This window comes from Nannobrachium achirus (genome assembly GCF_963921795.1).
Source record: "Nannobrachium achirus genome assembly, chromosome: 12".
In the NCBI taxonomy this organism is placed as follows: Eukaryota; Metazoa; Chordata; class Actinopteri; order Myctophiformes; family Myctophidae; genus Nannobrachium; species Nannobrachium achirus.
Window position 1 is genome coordinate 14,601,743 of NC_137832.1, and position 22,086 is coordinate 14,623,828.

The 22,086-nt window shown below is 44.3% G+C and overlaps 1 protein-coding gene and 1 pseudogene across 2 annotated transcripts in view; one reads left to right on the forward strand and one right to left on the reverse strand.

Annotated features, from left to right (window-relative positions):
* The first annotated feature begins 6,161 nt into the window (after window positions 1-6,161).
* The window catches only part of LOC308295416 (junction-mediating and -regulatory protein-like), a 51,693-nt pseudogene continuing 35,768 nt past the window's right edge, over window positions 6,162-22,086 (forward strand). Inside the window, exons 1-3 of the transcript in view lie at window positions 6,162-6,691; window positions 8,307-8,528; window positions 9,850-10,018. The product of the transcript in view is annotated as a junction-mediating and -regulatory protein-like (transcript). The remainder of the gene's footprint in view (window positions 6,692-8,306; window positions 8,529-9,849; window positions 10,019-22,086) is intronic.
* The window catches only part of gstt1a (glutathione S-transferase theta 1a), a 308,697-nt gene continuing 298,514 nt past the window's right edge, over window positions 11,904-22,086 (reverse strand). Inside the window, exon 6 of the transcript XR_013962615.1 lies at window positions 11,904-11,939. The gene's annotated coding sequence lies outside the window, so the exon portion shown is untranslated. The remainder of the gene's footprint in view (window positions 11,940-22,086) is intronic.

Genomic DNA, 22,086 nt, shown 5'->3' on the forward strand with positions numbered 1-22,086 from the left:
GAGTATTTCACATTTTCAATACTTGTAGGCTAGGTACTTCTACTCCACTACATCTCAGGCAAATGTTTTACTTTCTTACTCCACTACAATTATTTGAAGTTACTTTGTTGGTTTTGATTATTATTACAAAACCACTTTAGCCCTATATAGGCCTACTAGTAAGACGCCTCAGGGCGACGCGCCACAGTGATGTGGATATCAGGGGAGTGCATCTCTCCACTCCGACATGTCTCCTTTCCGACATGTCTCCTTTCCGACACTAACCCTATCTCTAACCCTAAACCAAACCCCCATGGGAGTGTCGCCACTCCGACAATAAGAAGTCAATTTCGGAGTGGCGACATGTCGGAATGGACATCAGGGATGTGGACACCACAGGGATCTCCATATATGGGCATATTTAGGGATTTGTTGCCCTGGCATCACAGGGATCTCTCTAACAGGGCATTATTAATATTGATGACATCAGGGAACTCCATATTGGCATAAAAGGAATTCTGTTAGTTCTTCCTCTTGCCCGGTTAATGATGTTCTTCTTCTGTGCTGCTCAGGGTTGAGCAGGGAGAGAAAGTAGCAGAGCCAAACACCAAGATAAATGTGACATACACACTTGCCTACTCATTAATTGCGACCGTCAGGGAGCAGTTTACTATGAAAACCTCCACCGGCCGTCGGTCGGTCGGTCGGTCGGTCGGTCGGTCGGTCGGTCGGTCGGTCACACGTCACACGTCACACCTTTGCCCTGCTCATATCTCCGCATCAGTATATAGGGCTTGTTTGTTTATTGTATGACATCACGCCACATCATCAGCTGTGGACTCTGTGATGTCATCGTATCGCATCAGTATATAGGGCTTGTTTGTTTATTGTATGACATCACGCCACATCATCAGCTGTGGACTCTGTGATGTCATCGTATCTCCATATATGGCCATCTCACCAGCACCAGCACAAACCAGCGCATGTTGTGTTTTGGTGCTGGTCTGTGCTGGTGCTGGTTTGTGCTGGTCCCACCATCTAAACCAGCATGAACCAGCACCAGCACAAACCAGCACTTACTGCTGGTCTGTGCTGGTGCTGGTCTGTGCTGGGGCTGGGGAACAATTGCCTACCTAGGGGGGGAAGGGGGAAAAAAATGGAAGGGGAGAGGGGGAGAAGGGGGAAGAAGGAAAAAAGAGGAGAAAGAGAGAAAGAAAGAGAAAACGAGCGTGGAAGGGATGAAAAATGCAACAGGCCCGTCTTCGTGTGCATCTCCCCAGTGATCTGTCCAAGTGGTTTATGAGTATATATGATAGATTCATGAAAATTGTGACTTTTGTCGATTTTAGGTATGGTTGCTGAGGATCCGAAGGTCGTGGGTTTGATTCCCACCTACGCCGGGTCAGGTGTTCGATTCCCACCTACGCCATGCAAAAATAAAACTCAATGAATGAAAGAAACGTCCTCATTGTTTTAACCATCTCTAAATGGACCTCAAAATCAATTTTCTCACCATCATCTAACCTATTTGTACTATTGTATTACTACAATACAACATGTAGGCCTACAGTACATTGGCACATATTGACAGATGCCTAAGTATAACCCTTGTGAGACTGTACTTCATTCATAGATGTATTGTACATCTATTTATATTCACTGGTGATAGATGTACACAGTATATATGCATTTATATATTCACTGTACATTGTATGTATTGTTACCCTTATAATTATTATTATTTTATATAATTATATAACATAATAATTATTTTCTCTTATTCAGAGATCCACTGCAAATGCAGATCAGTATTTATTTCATCTTGGTTTGGAACAAATTCACTTAGAAGTACCTTGTATTTCATTCATTCTAACTAATGCTGCTGACATTTCTTTTAAAATCTTACTCTGTATGAGTTACAACAAACAAACATCAACAATATTATGACATCTGGACTTATTTCCGATGGGGATCAACAAAGTCAACCATTGAGGTAAAAGCATAACATATTTCATTAAGTAAAAAAATGCAACTGCATGAAAGGTAAATATAATTTTAATCTAAAAGATTCAAATACAACAGGGTATTAATCCCACATACAACATAAACATGGTGACAACAAATATATATGAATACATCATCACTCTTGGGTGGAAACCCTGTATGTCCAAAACGTTACTTATCACTTATTTCTTATCACTATTTAAAAAGTATCTAAAATAGTGACAATAACTGATCTACAAGCTGACAACACGTCAGCATCTTGTGGGCCTATAGATCTGCTAACATGGTGAAAATAGACGATCTACAAGCTGACAACACTTTGATGTGGGCTTGTAGATCTGCTATTTTCACTACTTTTATGCAACACTCGTGTATGATAAAGTAGGGCATTCATTTACAATAAAATAAAAGGAATGGGACATGGTTTCTGCCCGACAGCGACAATATGTTGATGGCTCTGGTGGCATCACACTTTGCACAAGAATAATAAAACAAGTCTCAACTACATCACAAATTTAAGTAAGGGAGAGGCAAACATCTGCTCATTTATTTTTTGTTGTCTGCTAGCCACTCCTCTTTTGATATGGTGTCTGTATTTTTGGGCAGTGTACAGTATTATGTCCTGTTTCCTGTGTTCTGAACTGGCCACTTTCTGCATGAATTTGCCTGCACTGTCCGCTTGTTGAATCTGGCCGTGGAGGCGCTTCGCCTTTGGTGAAGAGGTGCAGAGAGAACAGCTGAGGTCTGGGAGACAGCAAAGGAGAAATAGAGAGAAATATGTATAATCAATACAAATTCAGTGTCACACAGGTGACATGTTTGCCTATGTGATAATACAGTATGCCCATCGCACATCCCACCATGGCGTTATCTTTTTTTAGCAGCCATCATGCAGGGGCCATCTATGTCTGTACACAGACATGTGTATGTGGCACAGATTTACACACTATTATAATGTTCTTATTTTGATCATAAGATCCAATTACAGAATGTCAAGTCTCCATACATGTTTATGTATGACACTGATATACTGGTTCTCAAATGTTTTATTTGCACAGACCCTTAACTCTGAGTGTCTTTATGGTTTTGATTGAATAGTTACTTTGTTAGCAGTTCACAAAGGAAAAGCACAGTACAGTTCAGAATCAGATACAAGGTCTACTAATAGGATTTAAACCCAAGAAAGCACAATGGCGTGTTTACATGTGGGTCATTTTGTACTAAATGTATAAGAGAAACACATAGATCTATAAACCACTCATTTGTTTGTTATGCTTTGTTGATGAGCCAAATGTAGTTTTCTCCTTTTCACTTTCATTAACATACTATATGACTCCTTATCTTAATGTTTCAATGACACTGACAATACCTTAAAAAATATATATACATATAATAATAGCCTAATATTGCAATAGCAGGACAGTAACTATGTAATCCATAGGATAGGCCTATATTAAAATGTCTTTACAAATAAAGCATTAACTAGATAGTATTGGCCAGCCATGGATCAAATGAAAGACAGTAGCAGACACCATCACCATGCCTATTGCCTACTTGAAGAATGTTATTGTATGTATGGTAATGCATTTCATGCAGATGACCAGACCATTACCATAGTAATTTGTAGAAGTCACGAAACTTACCTTGAGTGTTAGGATAACAAAGCCAGTGTCCAAGTGTCCATTGCATCCAAAGGTCTCTAAGTGACAATTGTTTGTTTTTAAACGTGACAACGTCGGACGCTGCATTAAGAGAATGTGGCTCACTTCACTCTATAGCTGTTCATAGCCCTCCCGTGTGGTTTCTATTTGCTGCTCTGTGCTCGCATGCTGTCTAGAGCCCACCTACTGTATCCGGTAATGTGTACGCACACGTTAAAGCAAGTACCGTTTCCATATCCGCTCTGGCCCCAGACCGGAACAGCGACCCGAAAAGACGGCGCGTGATTGGTTGGAATCCCGCGAGGGACGTTGTGTTTTGATCGGGGAAGAGAGGGGAAGAGAGGGAGGGGAGGAGACATGAAAAAGGAGTCCGGCGATTTTATTGGCAGACGGACGGACGTGCTACGGGAGGCGTTCCGATTGGAAAGAAACCACCGAGGGGGAGAGCTTCCATTGGCGACAATTGAACTCGCTCTCTTTTTATTTGGACGCGAGGAGCCCCGCGGTTGGCCAGTAAAGGAGGAAGCGAGGTAGGCGAGCGCTCGCCGGGTAGTGCTGGTGTGGTCAGGGACCCCCGGGGGACCCCCCTGAGAAGTGGACCAGGTCTTTGCTGGTTTAATTTGCTCTTTGCTCTGGTGCTTGAATCCTGTTCTGTATTTGACCATATTAGATTGTGACATTATTTTTGACATTGTGGGTGTGAGTGGGATTCGAACTTACTACCTCTGGCACTTCAGTCCTGCACTTATCCTCGGCGCCACTGGAACCTGTTAGTTAAAATGGGTGTTTGTCCCTATTTGTATATGACCAGCTTAGACCAGCACAGACCAGCACAGACCAGCACCAGCACAGACCAGCACCAGCACAGACCAGCAGTAAAACACAACATGTGCTGGTTTGTGCTGGTGCTGGTCTGTGCTGGTTTATGCTGGTTCATGCTGGTCTGTGCTGGACCAGCACCAGCACAGACCAGCAGTAAAACACAACATGTGCTGGTTTGTGCGTAAAACACAACATGTGCTGGTTTGTGCTGGTGCTGGTATGTGCTGGTCTATGCTGGTTCATGCTGGTCTGTGCTGGACCAGCACCAGCACAGACCAGCAGTAAAACACAACATGTGCTGGTTTGTGCTGGTGCTGGTCTGTGCTGGTCTATGCTGGTTCATGCTGGTCTGTGCTGGACCAGCACCAGCACAGACCAGCAGTAAAACACAACATGTGCTGGTTTGTGCTGGTGCTGGTCTGTGCTGGTCTATGCTGGTTCATGCTGGTCTGTGCTGGTGCTGGTGCTGGTCTATGCTGGACCAGCACCAGCACCAGCACAGACCAGCAGTAAAACACAACATGTGCTGGTTTGTGCTGGTGCTGGTCTGTGCTGGTCTATGCTGGTTTATGCTGGTTCATGCTGGTCTGTGCTGGTGCTGGTCTGTGCTGGTGGACCAGCATGGGACCAGCACAGACCAGCACCAGCACCAGCACAGACCAGCATGAACCAGCATAAACCAGCATAGACCAGCACAGACCAGCATGAAAATTGTGCTGGTCTGTGCTGGTTTTTCTAGCAGGTACCCGTCTGACGTGAGAGGTGGAGGTTGTGATATTTGTGGAGATAAGCGACCAACGGTCGCTTATCTCCCGATTAGGGAGTCTTACTGGTAATAATAATCATTGTTCAATCTATCGTGAGTTATCTGACTGAAGTACAGTTCAAGTACTGCTCAAATGGCTTCATTGGTGTAAATTAGGCTACTGCAAAGTTGTATTGCAGGCACTGAGTCAGGCTGGCTGCATGTCGCGCATCAGCGTCATAATCCAGTCGCTGCTTAAAGCTGACGTCAGCACGTCCTTCCGTGCACGCTCAAGAGCTCTTCAGTATCCCTACGTTGCAAAACAAGATGAAAACATGCATGCAATTCTTGTCTGAAAAAGGTCGGAGCTCGGAGAAAAGGCACACGACGACAACCCTAATTTAGGCGCCCTTAAACGATGCTCGCCGTTTTTAGACGCAGCTTCCAGTTTGTTACGAGAAGGGCAAGGGGAGGAGGCAGTGGCCGCCGGAGAGGAGGGAGTACAGGGCATGATAATAATAATAACGGGACAGGAGGAGGAGGAATACCCCGTTAGGTTGCTTTGGTTTGGACCTGGCTGGTAAAACAACAACAACAAACAAACCGCCCGTTTAATCTCCCATCGTTGGAGGACAGCTAATGAACAGGCATGCAGGAGGAGATGGAGAAACGACACCGCACTGAAAGAGAAGAGAAGGAGGCAGAGCTGGTCAGCTGAGAGAGAGAGAGAGAGAGAGAGAGAGAGAGAGAGAGAGAGAGAACCCACGGGTAACGTTTCAACATTGTTGATAAACAACACTGCGATGTGATAGTCCGCAGACTGCACCGCAGTGCATCCAACTCCATAACACAAGTGTCGACGACGCATTTAGATCGGGTTTATTGGTGCATACAACGATACAAGACTCTCGTTGTGTTTTTTGGCCACTCCTATCCCCCCAAATTATAAAATGTCTTTCGCAATGGAGGATAATCTGGAGTCGGGCTGGGTGGCCGTTCGGCCCAACGCCTTCGAGGAGAAGGAGAAGCACAAGTTCGTGTTCATCGTGGCGTGGAACGAGGTGGAGGGCAAGTTCGCCGTTACGTGTCACAACAGGACGGTGCAGAGGAGAAGCATGCACGGCGGCAGGGACTCCTCGGCGGTGGTGTTGATGATGGAGGAGGAGGAGGAGAGTAAAACAAAATGGCCCAAAACAAGTCCCGTCCGAGATAGTAAAGCTGCACTGCCGAGCCTGGGCAGTCCTGGGAGGAAGGGGTCCGCCGCGGCTCAAGGCGGCGTCAGCCCTCCTCAAGCAGCCACATCTTCCCCCAGGAGCATCATCATCCCGAGCCCCGCCGCCAATAAGTCGTCTCCGGCCGGGTCATCGTCCCCCGTCAGCCCCGACATAGAGGTTCTGGAGCCGCTCAAAGAAGACGATGACTCGTTGGTCTCGATCGACACCCTGGAGCTGGAGGAGGAGGAGGTGGACCGGCTGTGCAGGTAAGGTGACCAGTCTCTGCTACTCGAGACTTGTTGCGACCGTTAGGTCGCAGTTACTACCAAAACCTCCTCCGGCTGTCTGTCTGTCTGTCTGTCTGTCTGTCTGTCTGTCTGTCTGTCTGTCTGTCACGTCACACGTCACACTTTTGCCCTACTCATATCTCCGCCACCGTTGCCCCTATCTATGCCAAACTTTGCACACACCCTCCTTGGCTGCCAAACCACAACCACCATTTCTCACATCATCACATGGCCCTCTTCTAGCACCACCATGAGGCCGATTCTTGCAAAACACATTTTTGGACACTGCTACTACAGATTTTGCCCTAGAATCAAGCAAAGCGGTACACACTATCTCTAAAGTCATGTCATCAACATGCATCTGTCCCATTTTCCCATATTCCCTCCTGATTAGCTACCATTGCCTTCTAAAGTTTGTGTATGCGACCTGACGGTTTCTTATCTCCCAATTAGGGAGTCTTACTGGTAAATGGACCGGGGGTCTTCAACGTTTTCAGGCCAAGGAGGACCCCTTAGCTGAGAGAGAGAGATGAAGCAGGGACCCCCAGATTCCATATAGCGTTTCATCGTTTGACAGCACAATCATCAGTGTATTTTATAAAGCTTACTAGGATCTCCTTTTAGTTGACCTTGTACCAGTGATTTGTACTGTCATGAAATTTGACTGTACTTCTTTCAATTGCAAACTGCTAATAAATCAATCAATCAATCAATCAATCATGTCCCCCTTTGCGTGGGTGCATGGGACAGTCCTACCTTTCCATGACTTTTCAGGCGTCCCACAAATTGAGACCCTGTCCCATTTTTTGTGACGGCCAGGCTCCAGCGATAATCAATGTGCAGGTGTTGATAGCTAGGTGAGCAGGCTAGACTGGACCACACTGGACACTTAGCCTATACAGCATTGCTCTAGCAAATGACAAATGATTCACTGGCCAAATTGTCAAATATTAGAGGCAGAAATTTTGAAAATAGTCGATGTACATTCATTTTTACTGCATTTTGGGGGTCACAGCCTGAAAAGGTTGAGAACCACTGGCCTAAGTTGCTATTAACCCCCCTAGCCTGTCCCACATTGCCCCACACAAACAGTACTTCTATCCCAGTGGTTCTCAACCTGTGGGTTGGGACCCCCAGGGGGTCCCCAAATTATTTTGGGGGGGTCCCCAGATGTTTAACTTAATGTACAAACACTTTTCTCACTCAACAGTAAACAAACCAACATAAAGTTTAAGTGTACAGAGGGTATTTGCACATTTCTAGTGACAATCTAAGGACTTTAATACCTCTAAAATGACAAATTAAACATTGGCCAAATTGTCAAGTATTAGAAGCGGAAATTGTGAAAATAACTGATCTACATGCTCACAACGCCTTGTGTTGCGAGGCGTTGTGAGCATGTAGATCAGCTATTTTCACAATAGAACCGTGTTATACAAAATGTAATGCCTCAACTCTTAGTGCTCGTCAGGGTGGGGGGTTCCCCAGTTAAAATATGATTATTTTGGGGGTCACAGCCCGAAAAGGTTGAGAACCACTGTTCTATCCCACAAATGAACAGTTTTGTATCTGGTTCACCCTATATTATGTGCAGGGAGGACTGCAGCTGGGCCGGACTCTTCTCCTTCCAGGACCTGCGGGCGGTCCACCTGCAGCTCTGCTCGGTCAACTCCGAGCTGGAGCCGTGCCTGCCGCCCTTCCCCCCGGAGGAACCCGGGGGCGGGGGGTCCTCGTCCGCCGGCGGCGGCGTGTGGACCGCCCTGTTCGGCTCCGGCGCCGAGGTGTCGGAGGCGGAGATGGACGAGCTGTGCTACAGGTTGGAAAACTATATTATATAGTTGTACTGACTCTGACCTCTAAGGACCTTTCCAGGGAGGGTTTTGAATCCAATGCAAGCATTTGTTTTGCACAAAAAACATTCCTTTCCGAAACATGGCCCCCACAAAACTATGAAAAGTGACGACTCATCACTAAACCATAGTTTTATGGGGGCCGTTTTTAGCCCAAGGAATGTTTTCCGTGCAAAACAAATGCTTGCATTGGATTCAGAATCATGAAAAAACCCTAGTTTGACCCCTCACATGCTACTTAAAGCATATTTATTTTTTGTATTATTTTACTGTATAGTAAAGTCTATGAGACGCCAACTTTGATTGGCTCCCACAAGTTTCCCAAGACAAATCTGCGGTGTCCCTATAGCCAAAAACTTTCCATATGGCATGTTCTAACTGTGCCAGATTTCATGCTTCGATCAAAAAGTGCACAATTCCATCAACATACTGCCCGAAACGCCCAGACTAATGGTGGTGAGATACTTGACAAGCATTGACTGTTATGGACACTTGTGTTTGGCACTGTATTGATAAGTACTGCTTTAAGTATTGCTATTTGCTTTTTAAGTATTGCTATTACACACTTATGAGCGTTGACTGGTGTACTTTGCTCTGCATGTGTACACTGTAATCTTTCAATTTGAGGTATTTTTAATACCTCTAAAATGACTAATGATACACTGGCCAAATTGTCAAATATTAGAGGCAGAAATTGTGAAAATAGCGGATCTACATGCTCAAGCATGTAGATCAGCTATTTTCACAATAGAATCGTATACACATTTCTTCTTTTCATACTTCACTGTAACTTTGTAAATAACCTTAAACTGCTGTACTGCCTCCGGGCGACTGCTTTTCCCCCTTGGGATAATAAAGTTATCTATCTACGGTATCCATCTATTAGGGATGGGACAATAAGCGATATTATCGTATATTGTGATAAAAAACACTCACGATAATCGTATTGTGGAGATTTAATATATCGTGATATCGTCCTCCGTCATGCACTGGGATCAATTCACCTTTTATTTGCGGAGCTGCATATCCGGCACCACTTAAACTCTCTATAATTGGTAAAAGGTACTTATAATATACGTACTTGATTCGGTCTTTTTTTCACACTCCATCAAATGTCTTTGTTGCGATGCGTTGTGAGCTTGTGGATCTGCTATTTTTTGGCCAATGTTCCGCCCCAGGATAATGGATTTTGATTATCGCGATAATATCGTATATCGCGATTTCTTAATAATCACAATAATCGTGATATGAAACTTTCATATCGTCCCATCCCTGCTATCTGTCTAGGCTGCAGCTGTACCTGGGCCATGCGCTGGACACCTGCGGCTGGAAGATCCTGTCGCAGGTGCTGTTCACGGAGACCGACGACCCCGAGGAGTACTACGAGAGCCTGAGCGAGCTGAGGCAGTCCGGCTACGAGGAGGCCCTCGGCCGCGCCAAGAGACGCCTGCACGAGGTAAGGGATTCATCATTCATCATCACCTGGCTGGGCTTCATCGGGAGAGTGTTTTTTGCAGCTCGTTCAGTCCGAGTGTATCAAAGGGTGCGTTCGGAAATGCGCACCGGGTGTGTGCTCAGTGTAGTGAGTGCCTAAACCTAAAGGTGCCTCCACACCGAAAATACTACAGGAGACTTGTTCAAAATTTTCCAGCCGACTGTATGCCGACTGTAATTACTGTACAGTCTTGCGCATGCGCACTGTGTTGCCATATTGGCTCGCTACAAGCGACTTTGATCCTGTTTTCCTATAATGTTGCTGCTAGTTGTGGGTTACTTTTGTTTGGGCATGTTTCTGAATTGTAGTCGCTTATTTGGCCTTGCTTTCAACATTCTTTTAGAAAATAGCTAATGTAATAGAGCTCAATAGGTGAAACTGGACGCTTCTTTAGGCTTTGTTTTCATAGACCTGGTCGCTTAACTCACAGAATCTGGCAACCGGGGAGCAGAAGCGGAGATGCTTCCTGTCCGGTGTTTTCTTCTCCTCACACCAAAACAACACACATCACTATTACTAGCGTTGCCTTGGAGTTGATTAGTATAGGAAATTGAGAGTTGAGATTGTGAATATGCTATTTAGTTAAAATGTGCAATGGGAAAATGTCTCTGGCTTATTTAGGCTTGGTTTTGCTGCAGCAGTAGCAAACTAATGGTCCATTACAACTCGCTACAATTCACCGACGTCCAGGGGCGACTCAACAAAACTGAGCAAGTCCAGTCTTCTAGTTTTCCGTCGATAGCGTTCCCGGCCCGCTGCCGAAAACCTACTGATGAGCTCCCGTTCGGCAACAGACGCTTTCCGCCGCTATCCGCCGCCGATTCGGCCACGAATCTGTTTGGTTAAAAGTGGCCTTAACCCTAATCCTAACCCTAACCTCAGTAAAACTATGCCTAAACCTAACTCTAACCCTAACCTTAACCTCAGTAAAACTATGCCTAAACCTAACCCTAACCCTAACCTTAACCTTAACCTCAGTAAAACTATTCCTAAACCTAACCCTAACCCCTAACCACACCCGGTGCGCATTTCCGAACGCACCCTTTGATACACTCGGACTGAATCACCTGCAGAAAACACTCTCCCGGGCTTCATCCTCCAATTAGCCCTCCAATTAGCCCTTCACTTTTTGGCCCATTGTAAATCACGATTTATTTTGTCACAATAATCGTGATATGAAATGTTCATATCGTCCCATCCCTAGTGTCTTCAGGATGCATCGCACTCACTCACACAGACAATGTTTGACATCCAGCTAATTACCCACCGTTAAGTAGTCATTGACTTTTAACCCATTTACTGTAGGCCTAGGATTATTGAATGCTTTAACTGTTGAAAAATAGCAGATATACAAGCTCACAGCGCGGCACCGAGTGCCGCGTTGCAAGCTTGTAGATCTGCTATTTTTGAAAAAGTCATGAAAATGTGTGCAAATCTTTGAATATATGTATATTTTAAAGCGAACGTTTGTAACTCAAATTTTGCTTCTGGGTGGTCCCTGGAACTAAATATTTTGAGATGGGGGTCCATGGCCAAATAAATAACATTTTGCGGGTCCTTGACATGAAAAGGTTTGAGAACCACTGACATAGTAGTCTCTCAAGAACAGACTAACTGAGCTCAAGTTAAGTGAAAAGGACCTTTTCTTTGACGATGGCTGGCCAGATTGCTGACATAGAAACATAGTTTTTTTCAAAAAATCTTAGAAGGATTCAAAAGACACTTATAGAATCGGGTCAAAATTCAAATTTTCACGATTTTTCAATAATAGCAGATGTACAAGCTCGCAGTGCGGCACTCGGTGCCTGCTTGTATATCTGCTATTTTTCAATAGTTAAAGCATAAAATAATGATACACAATAATGTGTACCCGTTCTGAATGGTTAATGTTTACAATTTTCGAAAATATCAAAAAGCTGATCTACAAGTCACAACATGTCATGCGCGTGAGCTTGTTGATCGGCTATTTCAGCTTTTTATTCTAAGACTACGGCGCTTAAGTGGTTTTGAGCACAGTAAAATCCCGAAGCAAAAGTGCTTTCGCACCTGCTAGCTGCTGTGAGTGACAACGCAATAATACGTTACACAGCTGAAGAATTGATACAAGACAATACACAATAGACTATTAAACCAGATACACTGCAGCAATTTCTACCGCTTAGTTGTAAATCGTGTTTCTATGTCAGTGGTTCTCAAACTTTTTCATGTGAAGGACCCCAAAAAATGATATGTATTTGGCCACGGACCCCCATCTCAAAATATTTTGTTCCAGGGACCACCCAGAAGCGAAATTTGAGTTACAAATGTTTGCTTAAAACCATACATATATTCAAAGATTTGCACAAAATGTTTACGATTTAAAAGAAATAGCAGATCTACAAGCTTTTTCAGTAGCTAAAGTATAACATAATTAAGGCCCCTACACCTTGGGCCCTATTAACTCAGTCCCACTCCCCCCCCCCTTGTGACGCCCCTGCTAGTTGTGGGTACAGAGACAAGCACATCAGCATTGAAATGTGAGAGTCATTTAGACCTTGCTTAATCCCACTACCTCAGAGGAATTCGTAATTTGAACCAATTCTGACAGCAATATTGTTGTGTCAGCGTGTCTGCAGCTTGCACAGCTGAGATAGGTCAGAGGCGAATACACACACACATGCTCTGCACGCACAGAGACACACTGAATGTCATTATTAGCTAAGGTCTAGGAAAGTGATTCAGTTTTCTGGAAATCATGGGACATGATGTGAAATATGCATTTCCGTCGCAGCGCTGTGAGCTTGTATGTCTGCTATTTTAGATGCGCACACGGCCATACGGAGAAGCACACATCAAGTTTCACAGCTGACAGTTCCAGCAGCTTGTAACAATCAGCGCTATAGTATACAGCGTGGGTTTAGTGTTATGATCAGAACAGAACTGGGGTTCTTCCAAGGTAATCTGGACCAAGCTGGACCCAGTAGACGATAATAAAAAAAGGACCCGAACTCTGTGGAATCACATGGATATTATACAAGCACGCACATGACTTTCTGATCGCATGGATGTGATGCCATTGTGGTGGTCAAAGCAACAGAGGCAAGTCAGCCTTCCTTGCGCCATCATAACATAACATTAACAAAACAAAACAAAGGTTGTATGTTTGCGTATTAAGGTTTAAGGAGACGTGTAGCCAAAATCATATAGACCCAATATTAACGTATTAATTTGTAGGCCACTGTGTGGCAGGGCGCGCAAACGGTTCGCTTGAGTTGCGCCCACTTTAGCCTATTCACTTCTTATATAATCCTGCCGGCCAAGGTACCAAAAATGCCCAAAGGCCCCAAAAATGCCTAGCGGAAACCCTGCTGTAGACATACTGTGTACCGATTTGTGTGGTTTTAAAATTTGTTGGAGCAGTGTCCAAAAATGTGTATTGCAAGGCTCTGCCTCATGGTGGCGCTAGAAAAGGGCCATGTGAGAAATGAGGGGTGGTTTGGCAGCCAATGAGTGTGTGTGCAAAGTTTGGCATGGATCAGGGCAACGGTGGCAGAGATGTGAGTCGGGGAAAAGTGTGACGTGACTGACTGACCGACTGACCGACCGACCGACCGACAGACAGACAGACAGCCGGTGGAGGTTTTGATAGTAACTGTGACCTGACAGTCGCAAAAAGTAAAACAATATAAATCAGTACATAAAAGTAAAACGATATAAATCAGAACTAGGGCATTCACGAATAGTGATTTTTAGTATTCGAATTATTCAACCTCAAAGTATTCGAATAGTCGAATATTCGACAGGACTGGCCAAACTGTGAAATATTAAGTAAGCAAGAGGCGAAAACTTTGAAAATAGCAGATCTACATGCTCACAACGCCTCGCGTTGCGAGGCGTTGTGAGCATGTAGATCTGCTATTTTCACAATATTTATCTGTGGAACTGAGTCACATTAAATATAATACCTACAATTCCAAGTGCTTGTCAGGGTGGGGGTCCCCAGTTCAAATATGTTTATTTTGGGGGTCACGGCCTAAAAAGGTTTGAGAACCCCTGGTATAGAGCATTAACAAATTCATCCACCAGGGGTATTGACAGCTCATTCTTATGACTTCCTATCTAGCCACGCTTTATAAACTAGATATTTTTTAAAGAGAAAACAATAAAAAAAAATGTAAAATAAGCGAATATTCGACTTCGGTGAACAATGTCGAATAGTGACTTTGATATTCGAATATTCGAATATTCGAATATTTGGTGAATGCCCTATTCAGAATACACCTCCTTTAGATTCCAGGGGTGATTTGTCATTGCACTATAAGCACGTTTAATCGTGCACCTTGTACATTTGGGATGCTGACAAGGTGCTTGTATGTAGAGTCTTCAGAATCTGTCCAAATGATGTGCCAAGTCATCTCCTTTTGGAGAGCAGAGGTAGTGATTGGTAGAAGGCTGACAGGGCGCCACCATGACTCTGCAAACTGGCAACATTTTCTCTTTGTGTCCTAATTCAGGGGTCTTCAACAGGGGGTCCGGGACCCCTAGCGGGACCTCAGAGTTACTACAGGGGAGTCCTCCAAATCTTTGTGTGATAGAAACTTTTTTATATGAACCACTTGAACCATAGAGTCCATATTCTGAGAACATTTGCCAAAAATAGCAGATCTACAAGCTTACAACGCCTCGCAGCGTGAGGCGTTGTGACCTTGTAGATCTGCTATTTTCGGGCAAAGAGCTTTGGTGTAGAGGGGAAGAAGAGCGGACTAAGTACAGAGTGAAAGGTCAAGTTTATTAAGTATTGACGGTTCAAGTGGTTAAATATCTGAAAACACACATTGACATGAATCCAAAATACGCTGATGATTGTGCTGTCAAACAATTAACGATATGGAATCTATTAACAGGTTGTTGGGGTCCCTGCTTCATCTCTCTCTCAATTAAGGGGTCCTTGGCCTGAAAACATTGAAGACCCCTGTCCTAATTGATTTGTGTACTGAGTTGATGACGTACTTATAACATAAACAGCAGTTTAAATGAATGTGAATTAATCACACAAAGTAAACACTACCCCAGTGTGTACGGACCTTACGACTGTACCACCATTTATGGTCTTAAGCGCTTAATAGCAGATGATAAGTCAGATTTGTAACTCTTTCTCTCTCAGTTTAAGTTTATGTCTACAGCACTGGCTCTCAAACTGTCTGGTTAAGGGCCCACTTGAACATCTCAAAGGAGATTCCGGCCCTATGTGCATTTTCAGATCACCTTTATTCTTATGATCAGTCAATCGATTGTGAATGAATAGGGTTAGGGTTAGGTATCAATGAATGGTATATTGGTATTGGTATATTGGTATATTGCTATATAGTTAATGGTATATTATCTCAGTGTTTCTCAAATGGGGGTACGGGGGGGGGGGGGGGTACTGCAGGGGGTACAGGAGAAAATGGGAATATGTGTTTTACTGTTATGGTTAATGACAAAACATTGACAGTCTTTGTGTAAACCAAATTACATCAATACCTTGACTAGTACAACAGCTGTTGAATTGAAAGCAATGTGTATTTGCCATTATGCTGTTTTATTTTGAACATATTGGCATTGGAACTGGACTTTTGATGTGCATTTTATAAGCAAAATGCTGTAGTCAGGGGTAGGGGGTACTTGACTTCAGAAATCAGTTTAAGGGGTACTGCACCCAAAAAAGTTTGGGAACCAGCGATTATCTGAAAGTCTTAGTGTTTTGCCAATTATTAGAGGGACCTCTTGCAATATCCTAACAGCCCACCAGTAGGCCCTGGCCCACAGGTTGAGAACCATTGTTCTATGGCAGTGTTTCTCAACCACTGTGCTTGGGGACCTTTGGTGTGCCCCTGAGAAGGGTCAAGTGTGCCCCTTGAAACTGCTTGAAAGCCAGTATTGTATTTATCATTTTAAATAGTGAAAACAGCAGATCTACAAGCACACAACGCCTCGCGGTGCGAGGCGTTGTGTGCTTGTAGATACTGTTGTGTGACAGCCTTGTATGATGAAGCAGGGCTTTACTTTGCGAAGAAACGTACACATTTGAAGCGTGGAGATACAAGGTTTCTTCCCGACTGTGACGATATTTACACCCCCGTAGTATGTTGGTGTGCCCATGGATTCTTGGGACATGAAAAGTGTGCCTATGCAGAAAAAAGGTTGAGAAACACTGGTCTATGGCTATAATCCCCTCTCCCTCATTCTCATTCTATACATCTGTTGTCCTGATGACACCTGAGGTCCCATCCTGCCAGATGGGATATTTGGAAGTGCTGTGGTGGGAGGGGACGATTGGTCTGGATGAGGTTTTTGAATTATTTATTAAAAGGCCCTATCTATGTCACGGTCACACCACAACACTTTAGATGCACCCCAAAGAACAAAAAACATTAAGTGACTGCTGTGTGCCAGTAGGTGACCGGATAGGGCATCAAGCACATAATTACAACGTCCTCAGTTGGAGAATCTGCAGGCAGGGAGGTTTGGATATTCCCAATGTCGACACCTTAACCCAGATCAAATACACTGCAGAATACCTGCAGGCACGGCTCAGTTTACACACACACACACGCACGCACGCACGCGCACACACACACACACACACACACACACACACACACACACACACACACACACACACACACACACACACACACACACACACACACAGACAAAGGAGGCCACGATTGATTAGCTGCTCTCTCTTAATATAAACTTGCATTATATTGATACTTACCACATCTCATATTCTTCTGTTAATCAATGATGCAGTCAGTATTAATGTAGCCCAGAGCCATAGGAGCCCAGGGCTTCATCATACAGCAGTGTGTGAGTGAGTGAGTGAGTGAGTGAGTGAGTGAGTGAGTGAGTGAGTGAGGGGGTGATTGAGTGAGTGAGTGAGGGGGTGAGTGAGTGAGTGAGTGAGGGGGTGAGTGAGGGGGTGAGTGAGTGAGTTGAGTGAGTTGAGTGAGTTGAGTGAGTGAGTGAGTGAGTGAGTGAGTGAGTGAGTGAGTTGAGTGAGTGAGTGAGTGAGTGAGTGAGTGAGTGAGTGAGTGAGTGAGTGAGTGAGTGAGTGAGTTGAGTGAGTGAGTGAGTGAGTGAGTGAGTGAGTGAGTGAGTGAGTGAGTGAGTGAGTGAGTGAGTGAGTGAGTGAGTGAGTGAGTGAGTGAGTGAGTTGAGTGAGTGAGGTGAGTGAGTGAGTGAGTGAGTGAGTGAGTGAGTGAGTTGAGTGAGTTGAGTGAGTGAGTGAGTTGAGTGAGTGAGTGAGTGAGTGAGTAGTCTCACGTGGCTAGGGCTGTCACGATTATGACATTTTACATGACGATTAATTGTCACTCACGATAATTGCGATTAACGATTTAATTGTGTTTCTGTCATTGACAATTGCATTTCTGTTTGGCTTTTAGGCTTTGAAGTTACACTTGGCAATCATGACACATAACTTAAATATGAATTTACTGACATATTTGACAACTTTATACTTAAAAAAGAACATTGATAGTGGAAATATAGCCGATCTACAAGCTCACAAGTGGTCATGACGTCAACACATTCGGTGTGACGTTCTCTGCACTCTGATTGGTTAGGGAAATTCTACACTTCCTCCAACAGTGATCATAACGTGATCGCCCAGGCTTTATTTTCTTCCGATCGCCAAATGAAGCCTGGGTTTCCGAGGCTACCTCTCACAGCATATCTCCATACACAGTACTTGGATCTCCATAATATGGGTACCAGGGGTCTCCATATATGGGTAACAGGTCCGATATACATGACTGGCCAGATGGCCAAGACATGGCGTGACCGAGGTCGCTTGTCGCCCTGAGGAGTCTTACTAGTATTACTCCTACAAATGTTGTCCTAACATCACGCAAATTGGTCCACATGATCTCTACAGTCATGTGATCAAGACGGATCTGTCCCATTTGTCATATTCCATCCTGATTAGCGAATCCCGAACATTGCTGGCCCCCAATAACCTACCTGACCTGGCGGAGACCTGTGGTCCGAGGTGCACTTTCTCTAGTTTGAACTGAGCAGCACATGAATTGCAGTGGTGTAAAGTAACTAAGTGTGTGTGTGTGTGTGTGTGTGTGTGTGTGTGTGTGTGTGTGTGTGTGCGTGCGTGTGCGCGTGTGTGTGCGTGTGCGCGTGTGTGTGCGTGTGTGCGTGTGTGCGTGTGTGTGTGTGTGTGTGTGTGTGTGTGTGTGCGCACTGCGCTTGTGTATGCACTTTTGGTTCTATTATGAATAGAACTAGAGCATGTGACCGAGAGATAGGGAGGGAGAGAGAGTCTGTATGAGCGGGATTCAGAGAACGTGTGTGTATGAAAGAGAGAGATGGAGAAAGGGAGGGAGAGCTAGACAGAGCATTTGCCCGGTCTAGAGAGAGAGAGAGAGAGAGAGAGAGAGAGAGAGAGAGAGAGAGAGAGAGAGAGAGAGAGAGAGAGAGAGAGAGAGAGAGAGCCCAGGTCTATCTTTTGTAATGTGCTATATTTATATGAGGCCAAGCAAGGCGTTTTCTTCCCTGCTCTGTTTTTGGCAGAGAATGCCCCCCAACACACACACACACACACACACACACACACACACACACACACACACACACACACACACAAACACACAGGTCTCGCTCGCACTCGTGCATGCACCACTGAGAAAGGGAGAATGCGACAGATAGGGAACAGATACAGGACGCTGTTTCTTTTGTCCTTCCCATGGATATGTTGAAAAGCAACCTTTCCTGAGCAGAATTATCAAACAGCGAATAGAGATGGGATTTATGTCTCTTTGAAGTGAGCTGGATCTCTGGGATCTGTTCCTTTCAAAGATCCGTTCAAAAGACTGGCTCATTTTAGTTACTTTAGTTATTTAGTTACTTTGTAGATTTTGATTATAATTACAAATCACTTCAACCCTGTATACATTTGAAAATAGCCGATATGTTGTGACGCATTGTGAGCTTGTAGATCTGCTATTTTCAAATTACTTTTCTACATCTTATTCATTGGAAAACTTGAATAATTTATGCAAAATGGGACATTTTGCATAATGAGTACTTTCTACTATTGGTACTAAAGAGGCGGTGCCATAGTTTTGTACTTTTTTCTGTGTTTCATGTGTCTATGAGGTTCACAGTACTTCATTAGACCCCATGGTGTGGTTGTTATGAGAAATTATGTATTCTCTCTGTATTTGAGGTGTCTACCTGGAGGCTGCCACCTTGTGGGTCAAAAGTGCCGGTCCAAAAACACAGATACAATTACATCACAGAATCAACCCTCCCCTTTTACCAATCACCCAACACTGTGGGTGTGGCGAACTTCAGCTGGGTCACCACCCACCATGACAACCAGGCATACTTAATGAACTGGTGGGTGTGGCCACATAAAAACCTATTTTTAACAATTCTGTACACTTTTTTGGAAAAAAAATCTTCCTCCTAGAATAATCATAATAGCTGATAATCATGTTTGGAGGGGGAAAAGAGGTCGCTGTGCCAAAACTAAGTTGTCTCGTTGAGAAACGAGACAAGGGGTTAACTGTGCAGCGTGCAGCTGCACGCATGTTGTGTTCCCTGTGAAAGACCCTGGTCCATACGTCATAACGTGGCTCGCATAGAAACAAAATGGAGCGTCTAGGCTGCATAGACTTCCATTCTATGCTGAAACATAAAAAGGGCTTTATCTCTGAATAAGGTGCAAAGAACGCCAGGGAAGCAGAGATCTGATTGTTTTCACGGCGACACTTTACCGCGATGTTCGGCCCCGGTTTGGATTTTAGTTTCGCAAGCGTTTGTAAACAAATGGCGGCACCAGCAACAGCTAGAAATGTTAGAAACCTTGGCTTCCATAAACAAATGGCGGCACCAGCAACAGCTAGAAATGTTAGAAACCTTGGCTTCCATTGTGTTAAGTACATTTTCATACCAATAAATACTTTTGTACTACTCAAGTACATTTTCATTCCGAACTTCAACTTGTGGCAGAGTATTTCCACATTGCAGCATTGATACTTTTAATTAAGTAAATCATTTGAGTACTTTTCCCACCACTGTTCATTTAGAAAGGAACGGCTCCCTATACTGCGAACCGGATCCCATCGTTCATTTCAAAGAGCCGCTCAAAAGACTTGATTCGTTCGCGAACGTCCCACCTCCAACAGCGAAGCTGTCAGTCCTACTGAGCACTCTTCAGCCATCAGTCCTGCCGAGCACGCTCCAAACAACCCAGGATAATCTGGGCCAATTTTCGCAATCAGCGTCAGGCACTGGAGGCAGGACTTACTGTACTGTTGGCCACGGGCGTCACAAGGGGAGGAGGAAAAGTGGGACTGAGTTACTAGGGCCCAAGGTGGAGGGGGCCTTAATTATTTTATACTTTAGCTATTGAAAAATAGCAGATATACAAGCTCACAGCGCGGCACCGAGTGCCGCGCTGCGAGCTTGTAGATCTGCTATTTTTGAAAAGTCATGATAATGTGTGCAAATCTTTGAATATATTTATTTAAGCGAACATTTGTAACTCAAATTTAGCTTCTTGGGGGGGGGGGGGGTCCTGGAACAACATGTTTTGAGATGGGGGTCCGCGGCCAAATACATGTGATTTTGAGGGTCCTTCACATGAAAAGTTTGAGGCACCACTGACATAGAAATATATCCACGAGTTTCCAACGCCCCATAGTGCATTGCGCAGACGCTGTACCGAGCTTCCGTCGCTGCAGCCGAGTGTGATTTACAAGCTCACAATGGTTGCATCTGCGACGCGACGTGAGCTTGTATGTCTGCTGTTAAACCGGAAGTGTGGTCCAAACAGGTTCAAATAATCTCCAGTAAACTCCTGTGGAAACAGGTGGATAGGTTTAATAAAAAAAAGAAAAATCACGGTTTTTCTACAAGCTCGCAGCTGTGAGCTTGTATATGTGCTATTTTTCAATAGTTAAAGTACAACATAATGCGTAATAATGCGTTCCCAGTAGTGATGCGCGGGTCAGGTTTTTTTCATAACCCGCACGACCCACAGCCCGCACGAAACGTAACCCGCCCGCGCCCGCCCCGCAGAACAATATACAAATCAACGAATCCGCCCGCCCCGCAACCCGCATTTTAAAAAAAGATGGTAGGCCTATATGATGGATAATAAAGACCTGGATGTTACCTCTTATTGTGTGATCCAGGATGGATGCAGTCAATTTGAAGAAATAATAATCCAGCATGGACAATAAGAAAGCACTGGCCTACGTTTTCATTCACTTCTTGGCTGAAAATCTATTCTATATAGCCTATATGTCATTTTATAACCTAGTTTAAACTAAGGGAGGCGGGAGCTGCTCGACTCTTTTCAGACGAGCGCTGACACAATTGAGTGCGAGAGCTTAATTGAAATGACCTACATAATATATGCGCATGCAGTGAACTGGAATTATATAATTAATTATTTGGGAGCAGGTGTGTAAAGATTCTAAAACATCTCAAATAGCTTTTATACTTTTTTAATTAGATTTGGCCTTATATATTGATAGGCCTATGTGCTCAGATCTGGCTATTTATTTGCTGGCTTTTAGGCTAATTAATTAATTGTTTTAATCATGCCAACCTCGATCTGCGCATGGGGGGGCTCTCTCTCTCTGAGACATCGGATTCGGATCTTGTTATATAACTTACCCGACACAAAGTATTTAGCTATAAACGGACTTGTGTGGATGACAGAGACACATACGGTAAGTGAAATCCTGCTGAATTGTTTGTGCATTCTTCTGCTGTGCTCACGTTGTGTCAAATGTTGGCAAAATGCGGTTCGCGGGCCCAACAGAAGCGGAATTGGGACGGTCCTCGCACCAAGGAGCGGAGGAGAAACCTCGCTCCTCTCTGGCGCATTTTAAAACATGCTCGCTCGCTCATGCTCGTATTCAAACGTTATATTCTTATTCTTATAGGACTACTCTTATTAAGAATAAAAGGCAAATAAGAACAGGTGATTATTCTTATTTATTTTTTGCACATGAGAGTGGCGATAACCCGCCCGCCCG